A 9,921-nucleotide genomic window follows, 5' to 3' on the forward strand; every position below is an offset into this window, starting at 1 on the left:
ATAAAAGCGCCACCTATTGGTCGATTTGCACGAAATTTTGTAGAAATGCTCATCGTGCCATGGAACACAATTGCCAAAAGTTTTGTGTTCATCGGACTGTATTTCATCAAGATACACAAGAATGTCTGTTTGACCACAATGCGCAGGAATTTGTTGTTTTATATTTTGGGCGTTCTGTGGACTAGCACATTTCTTTTAATAACTTTTTGTCAGGAGGGTCCAGAAATGCTGCGTGCAAAGTTTGGTGCAAATTGGACAAATTGCCTGGGAGGAGTTCGAAAAAGTAGGTTTGCGACATTTGGCGAATTTGCGAATGGAAATTCAGTGCGAACGTGGGCGTGGCCTACATCACACTCTTCGGCTGTATTCAGGGAACATGTAGATATAATGTTTAACAATTTTCACCATATTATGTGGGAGTAATTAGCAAAAAACGTTTTTTCTTGATAATAGCGCCACCTGCTGGTCATTTTTGGTGTGTGAGTTACAGGGGCCAGTCTATATCACCCCTATGAATTTCATATCCATAAGTGTTATGGTGTGGGCACAGTGCCAAATATAAAAAGAAACTGCCACCAGAGCGCCACCTAGTGTCAGATCGGTAACCCCTTTGTCAGCTGTCCTCAAGAGGCCATTGGCAATGAGTGTACCAAGTTTTGTGTTAATCCAACCAACCAATGTCGAGATATAAAATACTTCAATTTAAATAGCGCCACCTAGTGGTCATGGCCCAAGATTTTGCACAGAGCCTTAGGGGCTCATGGGAAAGTAGTGTCCTGAGTTTCACGTCATTCGGACACACCAATGTGGAGATATGCAACACTTCCTGTTTTGACCCGAATCCACAGGAAGTTGTTATTTAATAACTTGAGTATTCTTTGGCGTATCAAAATTCTTTTAATAACTTTTTGTCAGGAGCGTCCACAGATGCTGTCTGCAAAGTTTCGTCCAAATCGGTGAAATTGCCTGGGAGGAGTTCGAAAAAGTAGGTTTTCGACATTTCGCGAGCTAGCCAAAAAAAACGGTAGGCGGAAATGGGCGTGGCCTATATCAGGAAAGTCAGCACAATTCACTGAACGCGTGGATATAAGGTTTTTGAATGTGCGACAAAGTATGTGGGAGTTATTAGCCAAAACGCACTTTCCTTGATTGTAGCGCCACCTAGTGGTGGAAATTCACAACGACAACAGATTATAAAATTTTTCGCCAGGTCTGATCTATATTCCAAGTTTGGTGAGTTTTGGGGTATGTTCAGGCAGTGAAAAATGCGATCATTTTGGCAGAAGAAAAAAAAAAAAAACAAATAATGAATTAAAGCTGCAAGCAGCGATGAACGGGCCCTCGCAGTCCACGCGCGTCGGGGCGTGCTGCTGTCGGGGCGCGCTGCTGTCGGGGCATGCTGCTGTCGTGACATGCTGCTGTCGGGGCTTCTACTTGCAACAACTGCCATTGAGGAAATGAAAGTGAAGGCAGTCAAGCTGTCATTTCGTCATTTAGCAATAAAAGCGCCACCTATTGGTGGATATGCACCGAATTTGGCACAAACCTTCATGTGGGCATGGAAGACAAATCAAAAAAGTTTTGTGTTAATCGGACTGTATTTCATCAAGATATGCAAGACTGTGTGGTTTACCACAACGTGCAGGAAATTGTTGTTTTATATTTTGGTCGTTCTTTAGGCTATCACAATTCTTTTAATAACTTTTTGTCAGGAGAGTCCACAGATGCTGTATGCAAAGTTTGGTGCAAATTGGAAAAATTGCCTGGGAGGAGTTCGAAAAAGTAGGTTTGCGACATTTGGCGAATTTGCGAATGGAAATTCAGTGCGAACATGGGCGTGGCCTACATCACACGGTTCGGCTGTATTCAGGGAACATATAGATATAATGTTTAACGATGTGCACCATATTATGTGGGAGTAATTAGCAAAAAACGTTTTTTCTTGATAATAGCGCCACCTGCTGGTCATTTTTGGTGTGTGAGTTACAGGGGCCAGTCTATACCACCCCTATGAATTTCATATCCATAAGTGTTATGGTGTGGGCACAGTGCCAAATATAAAATGAAACTGCCACCAGAGCGCCACCTAGTGTCAGATCGGTAACCCCTTTGTCAGCTATCGTCAGAAGGGCAGTGGCAATGAGTGTACCAAGTTTTGTGTTAATCCCGCCAACCGATGTGGAGATATAAAATACTTCATTTTAAATAGCGCCACCTAGTGGTCATGGGCCAAGATTTTGCACACAGCCTTAGGGGCTCATGGGGAAGTAGTATCCTGAGTTTCACGTCATTTGGACGCACCAATGTGGAGATATGCAACACTTCCTGTTGTGACCCGAATCCACAGGAAGTTGTTATTTAATAACTTGAGTATTCTTTGGCATATCAAAATTCTTTTAATAACTTTTTGTCCAAAGGGTCCACAGATGCTGTGTGCAAAGTTTTGTGCAAATTAGTGAAATTGCCTGGGAGGAGTTCGAAAAAGTAGGTTTGCGACATTTCGCGAGCTAGCGAAAAAAAACGCCAGCGCAAATGGGCGTGGCCTCTATCAGGAGATTCAGCAGAATTCACAGAACGCGTGGATATAAGGTTTTTGAATGTGCAACAAAGTATATGGGAGTTATTAGCCAAAACACACTTTCCTTGATTGTAGCGCCACCTAGTGGTGAAAATTCTGAACGACACCAGATTATAAAATTTTTCGCCAGGTCTGATCTATATTCCAAGTTTGGTGACTTTTGGGGTATGTTCAGCCAGTGAAAAATGCGATCATTACGGACAAAGGAAAATAATAATAATAATAATAATAATAATAATCATTACAATTACAATAGGGTCCTCGCAGTTTCACTGCTCGGGCCCTAATAATCACTACAAAAACAATAGGGACCTCGCAGGTTCCCTGCTCGGGCCCTAATTAAAGCTGCAAGCAGCGATGAACGGGCCCTCGCAGTCCACGCGCGTCGGGGCGTGCTGCTGTCGGGGCGCGCTGCTGTCGGGGCATGCTGCTGTCGTGACATGCTGCTGTCGGGGCTTCTACTTGCAACAACTGCCATTGAGGAAATGAAAGTGAAGGCAGTCAAGCTGTCATTTCGTCATTTAGCAATAAAAGCGCCACCTATTGGTGGATATGCACCGAATTTGGCACAAACCTTCATGTGGGCATGGAAGACAAATCAAAAAAGTTTTGTGTTAATCGGACTGTATTTCATCAAGATATGCAAGACTGTGTGGTTTACCACAACGTGCAGGAAATTGTTGTTTTATATTTTGGTCGTTCTTTAGGCTATCACAATTCTTTTAATAACTTTTTGTCAGGAGAGTCCACAGATGCTGTATGCAAAGTTTGGTGCAAATTGGAAAAATTGCCTGGGAGGAGTTCGAAAAAGTAGGTTTGCGACATTTGGCGAATTTGCGAATGGAAATTCAGTGCGAACATGGGCGTGGCCTACATCACACGGTTCGGCTGTATTCAGGGAACATATAGATATAATGTTTAACGATGTGCACCATATTATGTGGGAGTAATTAGCAAAAAACGTTTTTTCTTGATAATAGCGCCACCTGCTGGTCATTTTTGGTGTGTGAGTTACAGGGGCCAGTCTATACCACCCCTATGAATTTCATATCCATAAGTGTTATGGTGTGGGCACAGTGCCAAATATAAAATGAAACTGCCACCAGAGCGCCACCTAGTGTCAGATCGGTAACCCCTTTGTCAGCTATCGTCAGAAGGGCAGTGGCAATGAGTGTACCAAGTTTTGTGTTAATCCCGCCAACCGATGTGGAGATATAAAATACTTCATTTTAAATAGCGCCACCTAGTGGTCATGGGCCAAGATTTTGCACACAGCCTTAGGGGCTCATGGGGAAGTAGTATCCTGAGTTTCACGTCATTTGGACGCACCAATGTGGAGATATGCAACACTTCCTGTTGTGACCCGAATCCACAGGAAGTTGTTATTTAATAACTTGAGTATTCTTTGGCATATCAAAATTCTTTTAATAACTTTTTGTCCAAAGGGTCCACAGATGCTGTGTGCAAAGTTTTGTGCAAATTAGTGAAATTGCCTGGGAGGAGTTCGAAAAAGTAGGTTTGCGACATTTCGCGAGCTAGCGAAAAAAAACGCCAGCGCAAATGGGCGTGGCCTCTATCAGGAGATTCAGCAGAATTCACAGAACGTGTGGATATAAGGTTTTTGAATGTGCAACAAAGTATATGGGAGTTATTAGCCAAAACACACTTTCCTTGATTGTAGCGCCACCTAGTGGTGAAAATTCTGAACGACACCAGATTATAAAATTTTTCGCCAGGTCTGATCTATATTCCAAGTTTGGTGACTTTTGGGGTATGTTCAGCCAGTGAAAAATGCGATCATTACGGACAAAGGAAAATAATAATAATTAAAGCTGCAAGCAGCGATGAACGGGCCCTCGCAGTCCACGCGGGTCGGGGCGTGCTGCCGTCGGGGCGTGCTCCTTACCCGGACCCAATGCCCCGTTATTGTGCGCGCATGTCTTAACTGATAGCCGTCGTTACATGCTGCTGTCGGGGCTTGTTCATGCAACAACTTCCGTTGAGGAATCAAAAGTGAAGGCAGTCAAGCTGTTATTTAGTCATTTAGCAATAAAAGCGCCCCCTATTGGCCGATTTGCACCAAATTTGTCAGAAATTGTCATGTGGTGATGGAACACAACTGGGAAAAGTTTTGTGTTAATCGGACTGTGTTTCATCAAGATACACCAGAATGTCTGTTTGACCACAATGCGCAGGAAATTGTTGTTTTATATTTTGGGCGTTCTGTGGACTAGCACATTTCTTTTAATAACTTTTTGTCAGGAGGGTCCACAGATGCTGCGTGCAAAGTTTGGTGCAAATCGGAGAAATTGCCTGGGAGGAGTTCGAAAAAGTAGGTCTGCAATATTTGGCGAATTTGCGAATGGAAATTCAGTGCGAACGTGGGCGTGGCCTACATCACACGGTTCGGCTGTATTCAGGGAACATATAGATATAATGTTTAACAATGTGCACCATATTATGTGGGAGTAATTAGCAAAAAACGTTTTTACTTGATAATAGCGCCACCTGCTGGTGATTTTTGGTGTGTGAGTTACAGGGGCCAGTCTATACCACCCCTATGAATTTCATATCCATAAGTGTTATGGTGTGGGCACAGTGCCAAATCTAAAAAGAAACTGCCACCAGAGCGCCACCTAGTGTCAGATCGGTAACCCCTTTGTCAGCTATCCTCAGGAGGGCATTGGGAATGAGTGTACCAAGTTTTGTGTTAATCCGACCAACCGATGTTGAGATATAAAATACTTCAATTTAAATAGCGCCACCTTGTGGTCATCAACCAAAATTTAGCACAGAGCCTTAGGGCCTCATGAGGAAGTAGGATCCTGAGGTTGACATCATTTGGACAAACCAATGTGGAAATATGCAACACTTCCTGTTTGGAACGAAATCTGCAGGAAGTTGTTATTTAATAACTTAAGTATTCTTTGGCGTATGAAAATTCTTTTAATAACTTTTTGTCAGGAGCGTCCACAGATGCTGTGTGCAAAGTTTGGTGCAAATCGGTGAAATTGCCTGGGAGGAGTTCGAAAAAGTAGGTTTTCGACATTTCGCGCGCTAGCGAAAAAAAACCATATGCGGAAATGGGCGTGGCCTATATCAGGAGATTCAGCATGATTCACTGAACGCGTGGATATAAGGTTTTTGAACGTGCGACAAAGTATGTGGGAGTTATTAGCCAAAACGCACTTTCCTTGATTATAGCGCCACCTAGTGCTGAAAATTCACAATGACAACAGATTATAAAATTTTTCGCCAGGTCTGATCTATATTCCAAGTTTGATGAGTTTTGGGGTATGTTCAGGCAGTGAAAAATGCGATCATTTTGGCAGAAGAAAAAAAATAATAATAATCATTACAATTACAATAGGGTCCTCGCAGTTTCACTGCTCGGGCCCTAATAATAATTAAAGCTGCAAGCAGCGATGAACGGGCCCTCGCAGTCCACGCGTGTCGGGGCGTGCTGCTGTCGGGACATGCTGCTGTCGGGGCATGCTGCTGTCGTTACATGCTGCTGTGTGGGCTTGCTGCTGTTGAGGCTTGTTCATGCAACAACTTGCGTAGAGGAAACAAAACTGAAGGCAGTGAAGCTGCTGTTTTGTCATTTAGCAATAAAAGCGCCACCTATTGGTCGATTTGCACGAAATTTTGTAGAAATGCTCATCGTGTCATGGAACACAACTGGGAAAAGTTTTGTGTTAATCGGACTGTATTTCATCAAGATACACAAGAATGTCTGTTTGACCACAATGTGCAGGAAATTGTTGTTTTATAATTTGGGCATTCTGTGGACTAGCACATTTCTTTTAATAACTTTTTGTCAGGAGGGTCCACAGATGCTGCGTGCAAAGTTTGGTGCAAATCGGAGAAATTGCCTGGGAGGAGTTCGAAAAAGTAGGTTTGCGACATTTGGCGAATTTGCGAATGGAAATTCAGTGCGAACGTGGGCGTGGCCTACCTCACACGGTTCGGCTGTATTCAGGGAACATATAGATATAATGTTTAACAATGTGCACCATATTATGTGGGAGTAATTAGCAAAAAACATTTTTTCTTGATAATAGCGCCACCTGCTGGTCATTTTTGGTGTGTGAGTTACAGGGGCCGGTCTATACCACCCCTATGAATTTCATATCCATAAGTGTTATGGTGTGGGCACAGTGCCAAATCTAAAATGAAACTGCCACCAGAGCGCCACCTAGTGTCAGATCGGTAACCCCTTTGTCAGCTGTCCTCAGGAGGGCATTGGCAATGACTGTACCAAGTTTCGTGTTAATCGGACCAACCGATGTCGAGATATAAAATACTTCAATTAAAAGAGCGCCACCTAGTTGTCATGGGACAATATTTTGCACAGAGCCTTAGGGCCTCATGCGGAAGTAGGATCCTGAGTTTGACGTCATTTGGACACACCAATATGGAGATATGCAGCACTTCCTGTTGTGACCCAAATCCACAGGAAGTTGTTATTTAATAACTTGAGTATTCTTTGGAATATCAAAAATCTTTTAATAACTTTTTGTCAGGAGCATCCACAGATGCTGTGTGCAAAGTTTCGTGCAAATCGGTGAAATTGCCTGGGAGGAGTTCGAAAAAGTAGGTTTGCGCCATTTTGCGAGCTAGCGAAAAAAAACGGTAGGCGGAAATGGGCGTGGCCTATATCAGGAGATTCAGCAGGATTCACTGAACGTGTGGATATAAGGTTTTTGAACGTGCGACAAAGTATGTGGGAGTTATTAGCCAAAACGCACTTTCCTTGATTATAGCGCCACCTAGTGCTGAAAATTCACAATGACAACAGATTATAAAATTTTTCGCCAGGTCTGATCTATATTCCAAGTTTGATGAGTTTTGGGGTATGTTCAGGCAGTGAAAAATGCGATCATTTTGGCAGAAGAAAAAAAATAATAATCATTACAATTACAATAGGGTCCTCGCAGTTTCACTGCTCGGGCCCTAATTAAAGCTGCAAGCAGCGATGAACGGGCCCTCGCAGTCCACGCGCGTCGGGGCGTGCTGCTGTCGGGGCGCGCTGCTGTCGGGGCATGCTGCTGTCGTGACATGCTGCTGTCGGGGCTTCTACTTGCAACAACTGCCATTGAGGAAATGAAAGTGAAGGCAGTCAAGCTGTCATTTCGTCATTTAGCAATAAAAGCGCCACCTATTGGTGGATATGCACCGAATTTGGCACAAACCTTCATGTGGGCATGGAAGACAAATCAAAAAAGTTTTGTGTTAATCGGACTGTATTTCATCAAGATATGCAAGACTGTGTGGTTTACCACAACGTGCAGGAAATTGTTGTTTTATATTTTGGTCGTTCTTTAGGCTATCACAATTCTTTTAATAACTTTTTGTCAGGAGAGTCCACAGATGCTGTATGCAAAGTTTGGTGCAAATTGGAAAAATTGCCTGGGAGGAGTTCGAAAAAGTAGGTTTGCGACATTTGGCGAATTTGCGAATGGAAATTCAGTGCGAACATGGGCGTGGCCTACATCACACGGTTCGGCTGTATTCAGGGAACATATAGATATAATGTTTAACGATGTGCACCATATTATGTGGGAGTAATTAGCAAAAAACGTTTTTTCTTGATAATAGCGCCACCTGCTGGTCATTTTTGGTGTGTGAGTTACAGGGGCCAGTCTATACCACCCCTATGAATTTCATATCCATAAGTGTTATGGTGTGGGCACAGTGCCAAATATAAAATGAAACTGCCACCAGAGCGCCACCTAGTGTCAGATCGGTAACCCCTTTGTCAGCTATCGTCAGAAGGGCAGTGGCAATGAGTGTACCAAGTTTTGTGTTAATCCCGCCAACCGATGTGGAGATATAAAATACTTCATTTTAAATAGCGCCACCTAGTGGTCATGGGCCAAGATTTTGCACACAGCCTTAGGGGCTCATGGGGAAGTAGTATCCTGAGTTTCACGTCATTTGGACGCACCAATGTGGAGATATGCAACACTTCCTGTTGTGACCCGAATCCACAGGAAGTTGTTATTTAATAACTTGAGTATTCTTTGGCATATCAAAATTCTTTTAATAACTTTTTGTCCAAAGGGTCCACAGATGCTGTGTGCAAAGTTTTGTGCAAATTAGTGAAATTGCCTGGGAGGAGTTCGAAAAAGTAGGTTTGCGACATTTCGCGAGCTAGCGAAAAAAAACGCCAGCGCAAATGGGCGTGGCCTCTATCAGGAGATTCAGCAGAATTCACAGAACGCGTGGATATAAGGTTTTTGAATGTGCAACAAAGTATATGGGAGTTATTAGCCAAAACACACTTTCCTTGATTGTAGCGCCACCTAGTGGTGAAAATTCTGAACGACACCAGATTATAAAATTTTTCGCCAGGTCTGATCTATATTCCAAGTTTGGTGACTTTTGGGGTATGTTCAGCCAGTGAAAAATGCGATCATTACGGACAAAGGAAAATAATAATAATAATTAAAGCTGCAAGCAGCGATGAACGGGCCCTCGCAGTCCACGCGGGTCGGGGCGTGCTGCTGTCGGGACGTGCTGCCGTCGGGGCATGCTGCTGTCGTTACATGCTGCCGTCGGGGCATGCTGCTGTCGAGGCTTGTTCATGCAACAACTTCCATAGAGGAATCAAAACTGAAGGCAGTGAAGCTGTCATTTCGTCATTTAGCAATAAAAGCGCTACCTATTGGTCGATTTGCACGAAATTTTGTAGAAATGCTCATCGTGCCATGGAACACAATTGCCAAAAGTTTTGTGTTCATCGGACTGTATTTCATCAAGATACACAAGAATGTCTGTTTGACCACAATGCGCAGGAAATTGTTGTTTTATATTTTGGCCGTTCTGTGGACTAGCACATTTATTTTAATAACTTTTTGTCAGGAGGTTCCAGAGATACTGCGTGCAAAGTTTGGTGCAAATTGGAGAAAGTGCCTGGGAGGAGTTCGAAAAAGTAGGTTTGCGACATTTGGCGAATTTGCAAATGGAAATTCAGTGTGAACGTGGGCGTGGCCTACATCACACGGTTCGGCTGTATACAGGGAACATATAGATATAATGTTTAACAATGTGCACCATATTATGTGGGAGTAATTAGCAAAAAATGTTTTTTCTTGATAATAGCGCCACCTGCTGGTGATTTTTGGTGTGTGAGTTACAGATGCCAGTCTATACCACCCCAATCAGTTTCATATCCATAGGTGTTATGGTGTGGGCACAGTGCCAATTATAAAATGAAACTGCCACCAGAGCGCCACCTAGTGTCAGATCGGTAACCCCTTCCTCAGTTGTCCTCAGGAGGCCATTGGCAATCAGTGTACCAAGTTTTGTGTTAATCCGACCAACCAATGTCGAGATAT

This window comes from Pagrus major, chromosome 4, assembly GCF_040436345.1.
Source record: "Pagrus major chromosome 4, Pma_NU_1.0".
Lineage (NCBI taxonomy): Eukaryota > Metazoa > Chordata > Actinopteri > Spariformes > Sparidae > Pagrus > Pagrus major.